Below are 21,085 nucleotides of genomic sequence, written 5' to 3'. Positions count from 1 at the left end.
CACAGAAGTGGTGCTCTGGGTACCTGCTATGAGCAAAATATGGAACAAAAGGAAAGCAGCACTCTGGAGGAAAGACCCAAACCACCTCAGCCTTGCCAAAGGGACCAAACCTGAGGCTGATCAAGCCTTTGGATCCAGCTGCTGATTCACAGGAAATACAGAGAAGAGCATGCTCAACTGCACCCTGGGACACAATCTGCTAAATCTGGACTGTGAGAGATTCCACAGGTCTAAGGGCCCAGGTTCTTCAGCAGATAATTGCAAGGAAAAGGGACAGAGGGGAGAAAATGCAGATAAAGAAACTTACAAGATATGACAACTTTAAAAAAAATGGACAAAATTAAACTGCAGTGCCTAAGGATACACATTTGGGAGATAAAACCATTAAAAAAAAAAGTAAGAAAATGGCTACAAAAAGACAGGATGGGGTCACCTTGGGAAGGAAGAGGAGAGGGGGCTGTGGCAGGGGTGGGGCTCACAGAGAAGCCTCTGGTGGAACCAATAAAGTTCTATTTCATGACCTTATAATTCACTAAGCTCTACTTTTTTGGGGGGGAGGGTGGTCTTGTTTTCTCCATTTTTGTTTAATTTTACACTAGTAAAGTTTTTTAAAAGTTAAAAAATAGGGCTTCCCTGGTGGCACAGTGGTTGAGAGTCCGCCTGCCGATGCAGGGGACACGGGTTCGTGCCCCGGTCCGGGAAGATCCCACATGCCGCGGAGCGGCTGGGCCCATGAGCCATGGCCGCTGAGCCTGTGCGTCCGGAGCCTGTGCTCCGCAACGGGAGAGGCCACAACAGTGAGAGGCCCACGTACAGAAAAAAAAAAAAAAAAAAAGAAAAGAAAAACCACCTGCTGAATGAATGAACAAATAACTGAAACCCAGCGACAACAGGGCCTGCCTGCTGGGTGCCAAAAGACAGTCCCCTCCATAGTTCATGGGCTATCCTGTCTTTGCAAGGCTGCTTAACAGCCAATATTTCATCTTAAACACTTCCTAGATCAAATTCCTTTTTTCTTTAACTTTTTCCAATTATAAACATATATTCATTAGGTAAGCTAATGCATGTAAAGGACCTGACACAAAATACACTACTTAAAATATATATACAAAATACAAACAATCTTAATCCAGCCACCCATAATCTCTGATGGGTGTAATATCTCCGTGCTTCAGACAACCTACAAGAGCAGACTAGCTAAGGAACATGGACATCACTATGTATACCACTGGGCATCCTGCTTTCTCCACCCCAGATCCAAATCTGAAATAAAACTGCCAAGGTCAATAATCCCCCCACAATGACAAGGAGTCTGCAGTGACTGCAGTAGAAATGGAACTTCCAGAGCAGGGTTTCTTCTCTTGTACTGAGAATCAGCTCTGGCACAGTGGCCTCCTCTGCACTGCCCTGCACTGCCCCAGGACTACTCCCAGGCTGGAAGAAGGCCTGTGGGCTCTGCTTCCCCTCTATCCTATCAGAGGATTTAGAGTGAGCATTTAGAGATTTTCAGTTCCCCGCTGGTGGTATCATGTCATTTTCTTATCTGATAACAGCCAATAGCTTTACCCTCACCTGCCTCTAAAACAAAGATCAGAGACCAAATGCCTTCACTATCTGGAAATCACCTGGAGCCTTCTCCAGTGGGAACCCACAGGCAGCTCCCCCTGAACACAGATTCATAAAACCCGGCGTCTTCATCATCTGGAGGCTGAAACCCCAATTTTGTCTTTAGGATAATTATCCTCTGCTCAGAAGTTGGGCACTGGTGCCTGTACCCTCATCTTCCTCCCACCCCGGAGCTCTATGCTCAATTTGTCCCTCAAGGAGTCAAGGAAACCCAAAATACTTCAGGTTTCCAGGGAGGATGCTGACTTTACAGAGTAAGGTTCTGACATTCCAGACTGAGCTCATCCTCCTATACAACAAACAAAAAAGTCTTAAAATTTCTGTTCTAAAGAGTTCCAACACTACAGCTCAGCTGAATTACATGCTCCAGGTACAGAATCTGCTGTTGCCCAACGTTCAACCAGGAGCACTCACTTGCTCCAAGTCTCTTAAAATGCATCTGTTGACTGAAAAGTCAAAATTACCTATTATAAACTACCTAGGCAAGAAGTCATATGGTCACGTGGGGAAAAAATAAGTAGAGGTATAGCTCTTTGAAAACCAAAGGCTTTTCACACCAGACACGCACTGCTGTTGATAACTCAAACAGAAATAAACATTATACTAAAAAAGGAAACAAAACACTTCCAGGCACTCAACTCATGCAGCAACCTTGCCAGTCCATGCTCCTTCTACTGCACTAGTGAGGTTCAAGAAAACAAACCTGGGCACACAAAGAATTTCCAAAGAAACTCCTTAAAAATATAAACAGCACTGTAAAGTTAACAGAATCCTTGGTCCTCAAACTATTTTTGTCCTTTATTCGTCTTGATGGGGCCAGTGCCTCCAGGACGATGCACCCCAATAAGACACCACAGCACTCAAAGCTCCACAGGTGGGCAGCTTCTCTGGTGGCGCAGTGGTTAAGAATCTGCCTGTCAATGCAGCGGACAGGGGTTCGAGCCCTGGTCCGGGAAGATCGCACATGCCACGGAGCAACTGAGCCCATGCACCACAACTACTGAGCCTGCGTGCGCGCCTAGAGCCGGTGCTCCGCAACAAGAGAAGTCACCAAAATGAGAAGGAGCCCGCGCACCACAGCGAAGAGTAGCCCCTGCTCACTGCAACTAGAGAAAAACCGTGCAGCAACGAAGACCCAACGCAGCCAAAAATAAATAAATTTTATTAAAAAAAAAAGCTCCACAGGTGAGCAAGCAGTCAAGCTAGAGCTGCTTTCTGAGAGGTATCAATGGGCTCACGTCTAAGGCTTTTTTTTTTTTAATAAGATTCTACTTGCTACATATAAAATATGATCTATTATGTATGTAATTATAAACCACAATAAAAAAACACCCCTGAACCAATCACTTAACCTAAGAAATATGTCCAGCCTTTATTAAATATCGGACTCTCAGTTTACACTAGAAAAAGGATAAGTATAATAATAGTAGCAATTATGGAGAGGTGTAGGGCATATTACTAGGAAGCTTTTATTTCCTCCTCAGCGGCCTATGGGGAGGATACTCTATCCCAATTTTGCTGAGGCAGAGAGGTCAAGGGCCTTACTTAAGGCCACATCAGGATGGGAGGGTTCCAAGGGACTCAGTACCTCTGGTAGGTTCCTTCCTCAGGCTCGAGTTTCTACTGCTGAGGGTAGTCAGTGTTTTCATTGTCCAACCTTGTCACACTTGTACCAAAAATCTTGCCTGTCTTGCCAAAAAGCAAGGGTTCAGTGGGTAGACCTCACCTCTTGGGAAGTCATGACCCAAAAGACCATAGCATGACCAGGCACTATCTGAAAGAACAGTTCTCCTTTAGAAAACTCAATACCATTTTATAACAAGTGCTGGCATTTGCAGTGTGATCTCAGCATGGCAAATATGTTTTATTCCTTTATTTGATAAAAACAAGTGCCACTCCCATCTTAAAACAGAGAAGGAAACGTATCACTCTGATCAGATAGCAAGTTAAAATAGGCTAGAATTTTTTTTTCCTGTAATAAAAGAAAGAAAAAAAGGTAGGAGGAAGGCAAACATCCAGGGCAGTGCCAGTGCCAGCTGCACCTTTCACAAGACACTTCCACAGAAGACAAAGAAATTGTACATATTGAAGCATCATGGAAAGAATGGAATTTTTTTTACTATGATCAGGAACAATTTCCAGGACCATTCCAAAGTCAACCTACCTGAGTTTTAGAGGAGCAAATTTCTCAGCAGGCTTCCATGCAATCAATATAGACCTCAAGTAGAAAAGCCCTTCGCCAATTCCAGAAAGGCCTGACTAGGCCTCCTCCATCCCCGCTACCACCACCACCAACTCACTCACCTACCCTTCATGGAACCTGCTAAACAACAGCTGATCACAAATCTGGCTCCTTATCTGAAGTCAACACCCCCGAAAGACAAACAGCCAGTGACCTCTATCTGTTCACTCATCAAAACCAAAAATATCTCATACATTTTTTTTCCAGGGACACACTTGCCTGGGGTCAGGAGAAGAACTGTCTGATGGGTAAGGCAGTCTGATATCAGGAGAGAGCTCCCATATCCGGAACAAACCTGTTTTTTAAAAAGTTGAGTCTCTCTGGCTTCCCCTACGCCATATTCTGGCATTTCACATCTTCAACAAGTTCTACAGTTGATTAAGGCCAAAATAAGTTTTTCCTTGGCTTTATTGAGATATAATTGAAGGCCAAAATAAATTTGAAAAACAAGAGTTTGAAGTCCAATTTCATTCACAAATAGATTAATCCTATGCCTCCCAGTGGATTCAGAACACTGGGCCTCCCCAGTGGCCTGGAGGAACTGCCCAGCCTCCTGTGACCTGGCACTCAGTCACCCTTGGGAGCAGCACGCCTGCCTCTCCAAATATGGCCTGAGATCTGCAGCAAGAGTGAGTTCAGGCCTGCAAAGGGGTCCACAGGAATGTTTACCAAGACCGACAAACTTAGAGGGCAGCCCCAGGAGCAAACAAAGCACAAGCACCATCCCTCAGAACACTCCTGAACAGCAGGGCAGCATGTGAGGAAATGACTGCTTGCTGGGCTTCTGGCCCCTCAGCACCCTGTAACCAGAGCAGACCAACAGAGAGGCCATGGCAGGCCTGACACTTAAGCGGAGGGCTGTGCACAGCCCACAATGGGCCCCATTCTCCCTGGAAGCTCATGGCAGGAGGGCAGAGGGGAGGCCAGGACATTCCTTCACCCCCTCACATGGAGGGAAAGGGCACAGGCAGCCCAGGGTATCAGAGGCCTGCATAAGAAGAAAGCCTGAGCAGCCATTTTTCTATCCAGCTGCACAAATCAAAAAGGGCCCCTCCTAAAAAAGCAGAAGGGAGTCCTGAGGTGCCAACTGATTAAGTCATGCGGATTAGATGACCTACACAGGAGTCCTCTCTCTGGGCAGCAGTGCCCAACCAGAAGGAAAAAAAAAAAAACCACCACCACTCAGGGCGTTGAGGGGACAAAGGACCCCACAGCCCCCGTCAGCCCAGGGCTGGTACTACAAGCAGAACAATCAACTTTTCCTACTAAAGATTTCTTCCCAGTGCCAAGTAATCCAGTCACTTTTTAAACTACTTTTAAAACTGGAAAAAGCACATGTTCAGACTGGCAAACACAGTATGTTAAGTCTATACTATTGGGACTTCCCTGGTGGTCCGGTGGTTAAGAATCCGCCTTCTGGGCTTCCCTGGTGGCGCAGTGGTTAAGAGTCTGCCTGCCGATGCAGGGGACGCGGGTTCGTGCCCCGGTCCAGGAGGATCCCACATGCCGCGGAGCAGCTGGGCCCGTGAGCCATGGCCGCTGAGCCTGCGCATCCGGAGCCTGTGCTTGTGCAAGGGGAGAGGCCACAACAGTGAGAGACCCGCGTACCGCAAAAAAAAAAGAAAAAAAGAAAAAAGAATCCGCCTTCTAAGTAGGGGACCCGGTTCGATCCCTGGTCGGGGAACTAAGATCCCCACGTGCTGTGGGACAACTAAGCCTGTGCACTCTGGTGCCCGAGCGCCACAACTAGATAGAAGCCCGCTCACCATAACAAAAGACCCCCACATGCCACAATGAAGACCCAATGCAGCCAAATAAACAAAATATATATACATATATATTTTTTTTAAGTCTATACTATTGACCCTTCTGACAAAATATTGTGATCTCTTCCAGGTAAGCAGAAGCAACAGCTGGTAGCACAATCCAGAGAAGGAAAGGAGACAGGAATCCTACTTTTATCTATTTGTGACTTTAGTGAATTCTATTTTTAGATCTTTATTAAAGAGCTTCTCTTCTAGTCTCCTCTTACCAAATTTCTCTCCTCAGGCAATTCAATCTTCACAATATTGCTCAAAAGTCTAAAAATATAAGACGCTTATTCAGGTATGCTTAACATAACAGATAAAGCAAAGTTCGCGACACTTCCTCGTTTTCCACAAGACTCAGAATCCACCCCTGTTCAAGGGCTACTCATCAGGCTGGTCTCCACCATTAAAAAATCCAGTAAGCAAGAGACTTCTCTGGCAGTCCAGTGGTTAAGACACCATGCTTCCAATGCAGGGGGCAGGGGTTCGATCCCTGGTCAGGGAACTAAGATCCCACATGCCGCATGGCAAGGCCAAAAAAATCCAGTAAGCAAGGCTCCCTGAGGTCAGGGCAGATCTGATGCAAAGACAATCTACCAGCCCAAGCAGGAGTATACACAAGACATTTACAGTGATGAGAGATGCATGTTTTATAAAAGCATTTCATAATATAATAAGGGCCCAGAAAATGGATGGTATACCGGGTGCTGATTAACAGCCAAATAAAAAGGAACCAGTATTTGCAATTCCATTATTAACTTTATCATTTTTCTTGGCAAAAACTGGTTAGAGAATCAACCCAGCCCTGGAGAACAACTAAGCTAATTAAAAGAGGCATTTATGAAAACCAAGGCAGAGCTGGTTCACTTCTGTCATAGACAGCCTTGGGAATCTTCTTAAGTAATCCCATATCAACCCCTGGAATTCCTAGAGTAAATGTTCCCAGTACTGTGAGAGGAAAAACAGAGACAACCATAACATTTGCCAAAACAAGCATCTTCCAATTCCACGAATCCGTTTCAATACATATTAGAAAGAACTTTGTAAGCAGTGCTTCTTGTTTGTCGATTCCCATACTCCATACATAAAAACTTAACATTCATAGAAATGAAGAGCAAATGCCAAAACAGACCAAGCTGGGCACCGGCCTCTCTTTCCCTGAGTATGACACATCCTTTCAAATGTTTCACTCATCCTTAAGCTCCCCTCAACTGGCACACTCCCCTATACTTAGGGTGTCCAAGGGCTGTGACTGCCTCAGGAAGAATGAATCTGTGGCTACACATACCCCCAATGGCAGAGAATATCGAGTCTAGGCCTCTACGTGACTATAAAAATTGCATACCCATGCAAGTCACAGAAAAGGAACTGGGGAAAATGTACACAGTGCTTAAAAATGAAAATCAATAAAAACCTGCCTTACTTGATGTTATAGATGTGCTCCTCCAAAACTGTAAGTCACACTGCACTTTCTTCAAAAGTTTTATATTTAATATTGCAGTAATAAAAAGATTCTAAAAAAACTTTATGCACAAAGATGTTAACTGCAACATTATCTATTATAACCAAAGTAAGATTAACAACCATGTAAGAACTGGGGACAGGTTAACCATCAAAAATGTTATATTGGGCTTCCCTTGTGGCACAGTGGTTGAGAGTCTGCCGGCCGATGCAGGGGACACGGGTTCATGCCCCGGTCCGGGAAGATCCCACATGCCGTGGAGCGGCTAGGTTTGTGAGCCATGGCCGCTGAGCCTGTGCGTCCGGAGCCTGTGCTCCGCAACGGGAGAGGCCAAAGCAGTGAGAGGCCCGCGTACCACAAAAAAAAAAAAACAAAAACAAACAAAAAAACCCAAAAACGTTATATTTATAGAACAATGATCATGCTATAATGCTGGGAGGGCAAAAACAAGATTAAAAATTAAATTTATACTCTAACCTAAACTCAGTAAAAGTGTTGCCCAAGGGCCATCTCTGGAGGACACCCAGGAATCAAGGGATATCGGCTGCTCCTAGGGAGGGGAAGCAGGGACTTAGGGGGTGGGTGGAAGAAAGATTTCTTTCCCCTGTCCAATCCTTTTGAACTTTTTGAGTTTGAACCATGTGTTAGCATTTCCTATTTAAAGAAAGAATACAGTTGGGGGACAAGGGATTTTTCCCTTCCTTTCTACTTTTTTCTTCCACATTTCTTATTTTAAATATATGTATTATTTAATACAGCTTTTCCCCCACTATAGTGTCTTAAAATTCCGTGATCATTTTGCCAAGTACGTGATTATCCACCATCTTTCTTTCACAGAAATCTCCCTTTTCGAGTACCTTACCTCACCTTCTAGTGCTATAAAAGCCTTATCTTGGGGGGACTTCCCTGGCGGTCCAGTGGTTTAGACTCTGTGCTTCCACTGCAGGGGACACAGGTTTGATCCCTGGTTGGGGAACCTAAGATCCTGCATGCTGTGCAGCACAGCCAAAAAAAAAAAAAAAAAAGCCTTATCTTCCTGGAGAACAGAGGCCCTACAGGAAAAGAAGGAACCAATATTGGTGAAAGCCCACAACCGAAATAGAATTACATACACCACAATGACCACCTCCAAAGGAAGTGGGGAATGCCACTCAGTCTCCCGCCCACACCACCAATCAGTCACCCTTTATTGTCAAAGGGTAATAAAGAAAATGAAAATGAAATGTATTCTGTAGAGTCAATCCAGGACCAAAAATTATAAACAGCTTCAAAAATATAAAATTAATTCCAATGTCTAAAATTTAGACAGTGGTGTTTTCAAAATTAATTAACTCAAGAAGGTATAACTGAGAAGCAAAACCTCAACACTAGTAAATGTACCCCATGATGTATAGGATAAAGGCATTGTCATAAAAGTGATTTTTTAGGGACTTCTCTGGTGGTCCAGTGGGTAAGACTCTGTGCTCCCAATGCAGGGGGCCCGGGTGCAATCCCTGGTCAGGGAACTAGATCCCGCATGCGTGCCGCAACCAAGAGTCCACATTCCGCAACTAGGAAGCCCGCATGCCACAACTAAGAAGTCCGCATGCTGCAACTAAGACCTGGCACCGCCAAAATTTTTTTTTTTTTTTTTTTGCGGTACGCGGGCCTCTCACTGTTGTGGCCTCTCCCGTTGTGGAGCACAGGCTACGGACGCGCAGGCTCAGCAGCCATGGCTCACGGGCCCAGCCTCTCCGGGGCATGTGGGATCTTCCCGGACCGGGGCACGAACTCGTGTCCCCTGCATCGGCAGGAGGACTCTCAAGCACTGCGCCACCAGGGAAGCCCCAAAATTTTTTTTAAAAACTGATTTTTTATATTCAGTTGATTATTCCCACTAGAATCCTATTTTTAAAATATAAATTAAGTCAACATACGGCAAAAGTTTCATTCAGATTTACTTCACTCCAACAGAGAACACACAACAGTTTCACCAATTTAGACACGCTCTGTTCACGATATTGTACCACAGCATCCCATCCATCCTTCCACCCTGGACCCAGAGCAAGGCTAAGAAAATGCTTAGCTATCAAACCTAAGAAACAGGAAAATAGGAAACCCTATTCATTAAGGCTAAATTAAGCACTCTAGCTGGTGTAATTTTGTAAACTACTCTAAAATCCTATTTATAGAAATTGCTATCTGAGCAGTATTACTGACTAATGATCAGAGTGAAGAGGGACTGTCAAAAGGCAAAGCAGGTTATGCAACTCACAGGAAGACTGCTTTAAATCAATACCCAGAGGCATGCGCACACAAAGACCTACTGGGAAATGACCAGATCAATCAGTTGTATATTCAAAACCACCATCACCTTAGTCCAGAACTGAAGTGTCAACACAGGAAAAGGAGAGAAAGATGGGGGCTTAAGAAGCAACAGCACAGGGGCTTCCCTGGTGGCGCAGTGGTTAAGAATCCGCCTGCCAATGCAAGGGACACGGGTTCAAGCCCTCATTCAGGAAGATCCCACATGCCGCGGAGCAACTAAGCCCGTGTGCCACAACTACTGAGCCTATGCTCTACAGCCCATGAGCCACAACTACTGAGCCCGCAAGCCACAACTACTGAGCCCACGTGCTACAACTACTGAAGCCTGCACGTCTAGTCCGCAACAAGAGAAGCCACCGCAACGAGAAGCGTGCGCACCGCAATGAAGAGTAGCCCCTGCTCGCCACAATAACACTGGCAAAGGCACAGAAACACTCTTTAACATGGAGGAGGGAGAACACTTAATCCAGAAAAGGAGGGAGAAATCCTTGACCAATATACAGGACACACTGAAGACCACACTACCTGTATTCTCATTTTGAGTTCCCTTAAGGTTCAATACTCTACACCCCATCTGAGTCCCCTTCGACGTTCACACCACCATTTCTTTCTCCTTTGATACTCTGGAAGACTCCAGCCTCCAAGCAGTCATACTCTGTAGTGGCTCAAATCTAAACAATGTACCCCAGAACCTGGAATATTGAATCAAACTTCTCATTGCTGACTTCCTATACTGGCTAGGAAAAAAACTCATGAGACTTCACTCTTATTCTTGCCCATCCACAAAATGTATCTGTCAACACTTCCAATTCCACTAGGCTAGTTATGTGCCTCTTATCAAGAAGGCTATGACCAAAAAAACACCCCAAAAAACCCAACTTAAAAAAGCAAGCACAGGTATAGGGGCTCTAACTTCACACCATCACGGGCCACCTTCAGTTTGCCTTGCACAGGTCAAATCTGTGAGCCAGTGGCCATTCTTTAACTGAATCCAGTCTAAAGCTACATTACGGGGGACTTCCCTGGTGACCAGCCCAGTGGTTAAGAATCCGCCTACCAATGCAAGGGATGCAGGTTCGATCCCAGGGCGGACAACTAAGCCCACACTCTAGAGCCCATGTGCCACAACTAGAGAGAAGCCCGAGCACTGCAATGAAGAGCCCGTGCACCGCAACGAAAAGATCCCACATGCTGCAACAAAGATCCCCCGTGCCGCAACTAAGACTCAACGCAGCCAAATAAATAAATAAATATTAAAAAATAAAGCTACATTACACCCACCATGATTCTGAGTATCCAAAACTATAGACATTTTAATTCAAACTATTCCTCTACCTACCAAGTGGGTCAACAAATCATGCTTTCTCTTTCATAAGTTCACTTCTTCCTTGCCATCTTACCTGCCTGCCACAAAGACTCAAGCCTTCCCCCATTCCCATTCCTGCAGTCTAGGGGGCCCCTCTTTTTTGTTTTTTTTTTTTTTGGCCACACCACTCAACTTGTGGGATCTTAGTTCCCCGACCAGGGATTAAACCCAGCCCTCCGCAATGAAAGCGCAGTCTTAACCACTGGACCACTGGGGAATTCTCTAGGGGCCCCTCTTTATTTGGAGTTTCTCAAGTCCTCACCAGTGCTTGGCTGATGCAGCCTTACATCCTCATCTTTTCACTGTCAACCTCCTGCCTCTTCCACTCAGTGGTAGACCCCTGCTGGTACCAGAACCATTCAGGTCCCTAACATCTGCTGAACTGGCTCATCTTGAACCTTCTTTATCTCTCTCCACTCCTCTGCTGACCACTGTTCTTGTTCAGATCCAGTGTCTCCCCCACTGGACCACAGCAGTAACCAACTTGCCTCTGGTCCAGCCCAGCCTCAACATTCACAGTGAGGGCTCACTTCTTAAAACACAGAGCTGATCCCATCACAGCTGTGCTCCGAGATCTTCAAGGTTTCCTGTCCTTACATAACACCAAACTCCTCCACGTGGCATTCTGACTGCAACCCAACCTTCCAGAACATACAAAAAAAAAAGTGCCCAGTCTTCTCCCTCCCACCCCTCTCCTCTGCTCATTTCTTCTTCCACAAAATTGTGACCTTGTTGCCACCACTCCTTCACCAATCAAACCACTAACCGTTCTTGAAGGTGTAGCCCAATGCAGTTCTTCCCTAAAGTCTGCCCTCTCCAGCCTAGGACCCAAGTTCCTTGGCTTACTTCTGCATGGTACCCAGAGCAACCAGCACAGGCCTCAAGAAGGCTCTGACAAACCCTAGGTTTCTGAAAAATGGTCCCTCACAACATGTTCCTGGAGTTCCACATGGGATCACGGATCACCTTCCCATATCGTCCTGGCATTCTGCCCACCACCAGACACCTGGGCTTGGTCTTTGCCAGATAAGGACCCAGCTGAGGCCACCATTATTAGCCTGATACAACAGAAACACAGATGGGTACAGCCAAATGTTCAGCCTGGGTTCATATCCTAATTCTGCCACATGACAGTTGTGTGACCTTGGGAACATTCCTTCATCTATGACTCAGTTTGCTAAGCCACTATAAAGGATTCTCATAAGCATTAGCAATGGTGCATGTAGAGCAGAAACACAGAAGGCCCTCGACTGTGGCTGATGTAGATCCATCGTGTCACTGGCCCAGAGCACAGGGAAGGGTGGAACAACTGTGAGGTAAAGGACTGAACATGCTCCCATCTGCCTCAACAGGGATGAACACATATCTACTCTCAGGGGTTAATATACCAGCCCTGCCCAAGAGGAAATGCAACGCCCCCAGTTCAAGTGAGAAATAAGGTTGTTAAAGGTTTTTAACAAACAAATGCCATGCTTCTCCTTTTCTAAATAATCCCAGTTTTAAGTGGCCCCAGGGTCCCTCCAAATCCCACCATATTCAATGTTTAAGAGGCACTAGCAAACCTGCAGAAGACGTGGTTTAAAGCTTTGGTCATGCTAAATATTCTGGCCCACACATTCCTGAATGCAGTCTCCTCCCCCATCACAGCCTGGTATTCCCTTTGCTCAAACTTTTCAGCCAGTCTTTTGAGCTGGCTCCTTCTCCCTCATCTCTCCTGTAAGAGCCAACCTCAGAGCCAGAGGTCCTTTTCCCATCCCCTCCCTGCCACGACCTATGTGGCCACCAACAAGATCTTTCTAAACATGGGTCTGGACTATGCCACTCAACTAAGGAAAAGCATTCCCAGACTCCTGCACCTTGAGTATGAAGTCTGAACTACTAAGCACAACAAGAAAGGCCTGGGGCTCCCACCTGTCATGCTGGAGGACTCACATGTGCTACTTTAGGCACTCATATACATGTGGTTCCCTGTGTCCAGACCTTGCTGTCCCCCAGCTAATTTCTGCTGGCCCTGCAAGCCTCAGCTCAGGAATTCCCTTTCTCCTCAGGCTCCCAAGCACCATCTGAGCACACTTAGTGGACAGACACTATCAATCATAGGTTCCCCATCCCCCACTGTCCACGAACCTGAGTTCCTTAAGGGCAGAACCAGTCTCTTGGGTCCCCTGGACCTACCACAGAATTTGGTAAGCAGTGAAGCCAAATATTTGTTAAATAAATGAATGTATTTTGCTAAATCAATTTTTCAGAGCATTAAAGACTGGCTCTCTGCCTCTTTCAACAGAGGCACGTAACAACACAAGCCTTCATGTTCCAACCAGATGTTTGTTGCCTATATAGTAATGCTTACTCCTACTTTCTTACAGTATCCCACAAGGCCTTAAACAGGCTCATACCATGCATCCAACTCCATCCTCAAATCTCACTCCTCCAAGAAATGGCTCCTCATCCTCCTTTAAGCATGTAGGCCAGGAGCTCTTATTACTTGGCTCCAAGGCAAACGAAGTTCAATTCAACTTCTCCATATTCAAACTATGCCTCCAATGTTCAATTCTTTTTCTAAAAGAGGACATCCCAAAATTATGTCTCTGAACGCTGAGCACAGAACCACCTGATAAAGTTACAACATCCCATCTACACCAAACTCCAAAACACCTGGTAGCACATCCAACTCTTTATCTGGACTTATGTCCTATAAACACCACCCTCCCTGCAGAGTTTAGCTTCCATGCCAGGAATCACATCTACTCGCTTATTTAGGGAAACAGCAGGCCGGGCTCTTAAGTTAGAACTCTAGGCTATAACCGTGCTGTCCCAGGCTGTAGCTCTCACCAAGGCAAAACTTCATGATCACCATTAAAACTAATTCTGAAGTAACTTTACAAATCTAAGAGCTTCTCAAGTCACAGAATTAAAACATGCATTTTAAATTAGTGGTTGAGTTCGTATGAAATTAACTCGGAATTTACGGCAGAAGGATTCTAAACCGAGAGAGCATTTTCTCTGGAGACATTTTCCAGATATACCCGCGGGTGAATATGGTTTTCCAAACACCAAAGAAGCCCAAGTGTGTATGTGTGTGAAGGGGTGACCCCAAGGCTCTGAGCGGCTCAGGATATAGCGGCTGCGGCGCCTCCTGAGGGGCTCAATGCCCCATCCTCGAGCTCTGGCCAAACTGGGCCGCGCGACCCTCTGAGGAAGCCCGGGAGACAGTCCGCAGGCCGCACACGCCCGCGACCGCCGCGCGTTCCCTGGAGCGCGGCCCGGGCTGAGGCCTGGCCCACCGACGCGGCGCGCAGCCCGGGGCCGGACGCCCCCAGCCTTCGCCTGAGGAGCCGAGAGCAAGGGGCGGTTCTACCCGGGCCGCGTCGCCGCCTCACCCGCAAGGACGTCCGCGACCGTGTCCCCGCCCCGGGCCAAACAGCGAGAGCAGCAGCAGGTGTTCCTCGGAAGGCTGGGCCAGCGACGGAAATGGGGGCCTGGGCTGCCAGGCTCGGCGACAGTGGACGCGCGGCGCACTCACCGAGCGCCGACGGGCGGGCCGCGGCAGGTGCTCGCTCTTCCCGCCCGCGAGACGCCGCCCCGCTCCCCGGGGACTCGGCGCGAAGCTCCCGCCGCCGCCGCCAAGCCCGAGGACCTCTAGCGCCGCACCGCAGCCTCGGCGCGAGCACGTACCGGGCGGTGAGGGAGCGCGAGGGCGGGGCGCGCGACCGAAGCCTAGCAACCTCCTGACACGCGAGTGCCGCAGCCAATCCCGCTGCCAGCTCCGCGCGGCGCCGACCGGCAGTCCCCGCGACGCCCGCTTCTGCCTGCGTCGGCCGCCCCGCAGCGCGCCGCACCCGCGCACAGGCCCCGCCCCCCGCGCCCCTCTGCTTATTGGCCCGCCGCGCCCCCGTCTGAAAAGACACGCCCCATCCTGGAAATCCCGCCCGCGGCGGGCCAGGTCCGTACCCGCGACACGCCCCGGCCCGTCCGGGTTACCCGGAGAGCTCAGGACGGGGAGTGGGGGAGGGGCGCCCCGCCCAACCTCAGGCATGTGGGCCCCTGAGAGGCATCCAACCTACCCGGGTGGTCAGGCCCGATAACTGGCCCGGCCACAACTGGCCACCCATAGACTGCCTTCCGCCCTCCTGATTTCTGTCGAACGCAAATCAGGTAATTTTAAGACAAGAAAACAATCAGGAAGCGTCCTCCAAATTGCGAAGGATGATGGCCCCGTTGCCCGACTCTTATACTGATGAGGAAACTGAGGCGAGGGCCGAGGGCTGGAAGGGCAGGAAGCCTGCCCCTCTCCGGGGGCTTAGCCCCCAGCAGGCGGGGGTGTCCGGGAAGCGCCTCAGGCCTGACCCTCGTCCCCTCCTCCTGCCCTGAACACCCGGAATCCGGTGCCTCCTCAGCCGCCAGAAATAGCTCTGACCTGCTGGCGCTGGTCACTCACTGGAGGCCCGCATTCTTTCAGGGAGTTGGGGGAGTAAAGGGCAGGGAGTTACTGCTGAGGTCTGTCTCCCTACAAGGGGAGGGTCCTAAAAATGCTCTCACTCCCCAGGGCTTACCTAGGCCCACTATCTCAAAGACCCCCGACAGTTACTGGACAGGTATGGGCATGGGACTCGTGGTGGGCTCTGTTCCCCAAACCCTATGCAGGATGTGTCCATTCCCTCCTGGGCCTGTGGCCAGGCTGGAATTCCAGGCCCGCACTCTTGTCAACGAGTACATTCTGAACACAGAACGGGCTGCTGCCTGCCAGGGGTTCCTCCCGGAATCCGGACAGCCCTGGGTCTCCCCTGCTTTCTCCCCCTCCTTAGGAAGGACTAGAAGAAGCAAATTTCAAAGAGAGCAAAAAGGAATGCCTCATCTCTCAAACACACATACTTGTTTGTGATGCGTTATACTTAAATGCTTAGGCTCCAAACTTCATTCACACAGACCAGAAAAAGAAGTAAAAACCAGGAAAAAAGCCCCAAATTATACCTTGGATGTTAAAACTAAAAATTTTATGGCCTTTCAAATCCAGTTCTAAAATTCTTCTGCTTCAAATAGGCTAAAAATGCAGCACAGGGAGATCAGCTCGGTGCTTTGTGACCACCTAGAGGGGTGGGATAGGGAGGGTGGGAGGGAGACACAAGAGGGAGGAGATATGGGGATATATGTATATGTATAGATGATTCACTTTGTTATAAAGCAGAAGCTAACACACCATTGTAAAGCAATTATACTCCAATAAAGATGTTAAAACAAAAAAAAAGGTTAAAAATGTAGAAAATTATTTGGGTTTCTAAACAAAATACATTCTTTCCATTCACTCCTTCAGCTTGCAGAGTTTCCCTGCCACCACAAACGCACACCAGACACTGCTTTGCAGCCCTAGGTTCTGCTGGGTATTTTAGTGTCTGACTGTATAATTTTATATATATATATATGTTTTCCCAAAACAAAGACAGCAGTGAGTACAGGCCTCATCCCTCCTACCGTCTACACAGAAACTGCTAGCTGCTCTTTAGTCCTCAATGACCATCCATGGATACTAGAGTAACTCCCCTTCTTCATTTTTGGCACTGGTCTTGCTAGATGAGGCACCAGGCCTCACTCTGGCCTCCAGGGTCCCATCACCCCATACCCAAGCTCCCCCAGAGCTCTGGCCATGGGAAGGTCTCTACCTCAACCAGCTGGTGCCAAAAGGTGGGATAGGCCCTTCCTAGTCCTAGGAGGAGGGGAGCAACAACCAGAGTTTGCCTGATGCCCTTACAGCCAAATCCTTCCAGTCCCTGCCTCTCCAGGTTTGGAACTCACTTGGAGATGCTGTGGTCCCAGGCTGGCCCCAATGTTCTCCCCCTTCCCCAGCCCTCCAGCCTTGGCAGCTCTCCCCACAAGGCCAGAACAGATGTGAGCTCTGGCTCTCATTGCTAGCTTCTTCTTTTTTGTCTGGAGTTGGGGTTCCCCCAACCCCCTGTTCCTTCAGGCCCTAGAAGGCAAGAGGCCTGGATGGCCAGCCTCTTAGGGCCTAACCAGCCGCCATGGAGCCCATAGAGAGAGATGGACAGTCTTCATGGGCCCCTAGGTTGGGTGGGGGCTGTAAAGTCAAGGCCATTACTCCCTATAGTCTTGAGAATTGAAACCTTTCCTCTCTCGGGGCTCCCACAGTTTACCCTAGGGCTCAGCACAAGGTCCCCAGTGACTCACCCTTGGGAGCTATTCTGGAACTCCAGCAGTGCCTAGTCCATCCTAGATCAGGCTTGGTGTTCACTGCCAGTTGGAGAGCACAGCCAAGAGTGAGGCCCAGGGCACACCCAAGAACAGTTGCCCAAAGGGCCCATGTGGTATGGGCTCAGGGAAAACTGATCAAGAGGCCAAGAATGAGGCTATTTAGGCATGAAAGTCAACCCTCAACTCTCCTGGCCATATAGCCTCCAGTGCTTCCTCCACCCTCCAATTAGACCCCCAGCTAGAGGCTTCAGGAAGATTATCAGATTGCGGTTTGTCTTCCCCACTAGAGTATGAGCCCTTGAGGCCAGATATGTGCACCTGCTTGATCCCACATTGCAACGATCACCTAACAGCATGCACATAATAAAGGCTCAATTTCTGTTTGGAAAAGAAGGAATCAGGGGATGCAGCCTGCCTCCCTTCTTGGTTGGCAGTTATCCCCAAGGGTCTAAGCCTTGTACAAGGCCCAAAGCAAATGTCCCAGTGCTTACTTGGTGCTGATGTGGTTTAAGGTAGGTCCTTGGTTCTAGCTCAGGTGAAATCCAGCAGACACCTACATGGACCAAACTTTCTTCTGGTCCTAGGCTTCCAGGCCTTTTTCATTCTGGCATATTCCCAAGGAACGAAGGGCCAAGGGCCAGTGCCCAGCCTCAGACTTCAAGGGAGAAGGAGGCTCCTGCTACTGATCCTCCCCAGGGCCCAGTGGAGAGGGGCAGGGGTCAGTGCTGGCTGAGGGTGGAGGCTCCTGGTCCAAATGCTAGGCCTGCAGGTCTGCCTGAGGCAGTGGGCTGGCCTTGATTGAGGGGTCCCTTTTGTCTGGATTTAACAGAAGGCAGATTGTCCAGCAGCTCTGGCAGAAAGAAAGGGCTGATAAGTTCATCTGGGAGAAACTGCTAGTAGGCATGTTTGCGGGTCAACACCAGTCTTCCCAGAAATCAGCTCCTTCCCTTGCAGGGACCTCAACTGCAGCACTTCCACCAGACCCCTTCATACATGTCTGGCATAGGGCCTTCCTTTCTAGTCAGCCAGTCAGCTGCTTCTGCACCTGGACCTCCAGGAACATACAGTCCTGTGGGGACAGGAACTCCACAGCAAGGGTGAGGGTTGGTCGAATGAATAAAAGTCGCCTCTCCCCTTGGTGGATACATGTCCACTGCCCTCTCCCTCAGTCACATTCCACTCCCTTTTGGCTCTGGGATAAGACAGTCCCCCAAGGCCAACTTTGGGTGATTATTCTCAAATCACTGGGCCTGTGGCCTTGAGCACTGGACTAAACACCAGATTAGGTCTGGTCTGGCCGAGGAGCCAGTGGAGGCAAGCAAAGCTGAGGGGCCTCTTTGTTAACTTTTTTAGTCACTGACCAGCTAGCCCCTAAACGCAGAGTCTTGGCAGAAGCCACCCACAGTCTTTTTTTTTTTTAGTTTAGTTTAGTTTATTTATTTATTTATTTTTTGGCCGCGCCATGCAGCTTATGGGATTTTTAGCTCCCTGACCAGGATTGAACCCAGGCCCTCAGACCGACACTCTTCTTGTTCAGCCAGATTAAGGGTCCCTTCTCCACGCTCAGTCATATGTCCATGTCTGGCCCAGAGCTTGGCCAGGGCTCCTCCATGGCAGAAAGACCTCTTCCTCTCAGAGCTGGCCTGAGATCTGGGAGTGTGCATCTCATCAGCCTCGGCTCCTCTCAGTGGCCCCTTAGTCAAGAGACATTAACAGGTTACCTGACAACCACTGGTTCTGACTCTGCTCTCATGGCTAATGGGTATGCCATTAGAACACTGGAAAGTGTTGAACCTGAGTGGACAGACAGCCTTTGCTCTAGGCTGAGTGCTGACAGATACAGGCAGTGTCCCTAGGAGCCTCACCTGCGGTCTGGGAAATCCCCAGCATTTGGGGGAGGAGGAAGAGGGATCCATCCAGGCATCTTGAGGGGAGCTAATAAAGGATAAAGAGTGAATGTTAGCAGATCAGCCAAACCTCCAGGTTTGTCCATATAAGGAATAAGCCCCTGCTGCGACCCAGAGCTAAGTTCACTGTGTGACCTGAAATAAGCTACTTGCCTTCTCTGAGCCTATCCCTCAACATCAAGTGACGTCATATGTGGGCTTCAGATTTGCCTGCTCACTGAGAGTGACAGAATATCACTTTATATGACTGAATCAGGACCAGTGTGAAACATGTCAGTGTATTATTAATCCAGAGATATTTACTGAGTCTACTGTATGCTGGAAACACAGCAAGGGATAAAAGGAACAAGCTGCTCTTGTGGAGCCCAAATTCTAGTGCAACAAGCTATACAGTAAATAAATAAGTAAATAAAAATGTAATAATCAGGGGATGAGAGGGCCAGGAGGGGCCAGGATCTGTTGTGTGGTATCAGGAAAGTCCTCTCTTTGAAGGCAGAGCCTGCAGGAGGTAAAACAGGAAGTCCTGGGGTTTTCTAGGGAACAGACAACAGTGAAGTCAGAGGAGAAAGTGGCCAGACAGGTCTGAGGAAACCGGGAGGTCACCATGGCCTGAGCAGTGAATGGAACACTAAACAAGGGAGAAAGAGTAACTGGTGGGAGGGCAAGCGCTGGAGCTGGATTTAATCAGGCTTGGGTCTGCCAGAAGTATAGGATCCCAGAAGCAAGGGGCAGGGAAGCTGAAGGGTAGGAGTGAGGAGGAGAAGGAGGAGGAGGAGGGGGAGGAGGAGGAGGGGGAGGAGGGGGAGGAGGGGGAGGGGGGGGGGGGGGAGGAGGGGGAGGAGGGGGAAGAGGAGGAGCGGGGGAGGAGGGGAGGAGGAGGGGAGGAGGGGGAGGAGGAGGAGGAGGAGGGGAGGAGGAGGGGGAGGAGGAGGGGAGTGGGACAGGGCCCTCAGGCCTCCTGGAAGGAATGCAGCAGCTTGGCCTCAGCCCTGGAGCTCCTCCTTCCCCTTGGAGGTGGGGAAAGGGGTGGGAGAGCAGGCAGGGGAAGGGGCACAGATGGGGATCCCCAGGGGGAGAGACAGCAGGCACCATGGAAGTCAAGTCAGAACAAGCATTTAGAGAGAAAATTTCTCACTTTCCCTGCCTCCATCTTCCACGGAAATACAGAGAGGCCAGAGAGCCAGCACCCCTCCTTTCAGGCCCAGAGGAAGAAGGACCAGGGGGGAGGGAACATGCCTGTGGGGAGAGGAATGGCTTGGACAGCTCCTGGTATGCACTGTAGGTAAGGGCTTTAGGACAGACCATGCAGAGCCCACCAGAGAGGGTCTAGCACCAGCCTCCTGAGGAAAGAAAACACTTGGTCTGGGCCAAGGTGAAGGCAGGGAGAGAGCAGAGGAGTGTGTGTGTTGCGGGGTGGGAATGTCCTGCCCCAAGACAGGTTCTGGGCGATCCCCCCACCCAACTCCCCTGGGGCTGCTGCCAGACACAGGCTTGCAGGAGGCCCTCAGGACACACGGGGTGTCACCTGGCAGGCACATGAGGCCTCAGCCAGCTGTCCCATCCATCTCCCTTCTGCTCACCGATCAGGACCGGTAACCTTCAAAGCTCCCTCCCTGCAGCTGCCACTTAGCCGAATGGAATGGACTGAGGTCCTGGCAGGAGAGGGTCTATATTCATCAGATAGGTTCAGTCGGCTGAACTTGACAAGGGACCCCAGGGACCAGGAAGGCCTGGAACGGGGGACTTCCCTGGTGGTCCAGTGGTTAAGACTCTGCACTCCCAATGCAGGGGGCCCAGGTTCGGTCCCTGGTCAGGGAACTAGATCCCACATGACGCAACTAAAAAGATCCTGCACACCACAACTAAGACAAAGCACAGCCAAATAAATAAATATTTAAAAAAAAGAAGGCCTGGAACAGGACAGACTGGGTACTGGGCTCTTGAGGTAAGAGAGACCCCAACTTGAAGCCAGGGCTCTGGACCTCTGGGTGTGGGCACGACCGGCAACAAGCATGGTCGTGGCTCTTTGCAGAGGCACTAACATGTCCTAAGAGCCATACAAAGACCCATTCATGATCCCTGGAGAATTTTTACAGCAAAGGTAAAAAGAAACATTTCATCTCTTCATTCCCATCCCATCTCTGTGCCCCCAAGCACATGTGG

The 21,085-nt window shown here is 49.1% G+C and overlaps 1 protein-coding gene and 1 non-coding gene across 4 annotated transcripts in view; one reads left to right on the top strand and one right to left on the bottom strand.

Moving 5' to 3' along the window:
• DAG1 (dystroglycan 1) overlaps nt 1-14,622 on the bottom strand; it is a 62,973-nt gene extending 48,351 nt beyond the window's left edge. Inside the window, exon 1 of one of the 3 annotated variants that reach the window (XM_029241933.1) lies at nt 14,192-14,622. The gene's annotated coding sequence lies outside the window, so the exon portion shown is untranslated. The remainder of the gene's footprint in view (nt 1-14,191) is intronic. The other 2 variants (XM_029241931.1, XM_029241934.1) reach the window with 2 other exon arrangements.
• Nucleotides 14,623-20,667: 6,045 nt separating this feature from the next.
• TRNAG-CCC lies at nt 20,668-20,740 on the top strand. The gene has a single exon. It is a non-coding gene; the product is annotated as a tRNA-Gly (tRNA).
• Nucleotides 20,741-21,085: the final 345 nt, after the last annotated feature.

The sequence above is a fragment of the Monodon monoceros genome, unplaced genomic scaffold (assembly GCF_005190385.1).
Source record: "Monodon monoceros isolate NGI ecotype Baffin Bay Population unplaced genomic scaffold, NGI_Narwhal_1 Super_Scaffold_3, whole genome shotgun sequence".
Taxonomy (NCBI): Eukaryota; Metazoa; Chordata; class Mammalia; order Artiodactyla; family Monodontidae; genus Monodon; species Monodon monoceros.
This window is presented reverse-complemented; position numbering and strand designations above follow the sequence as displayed.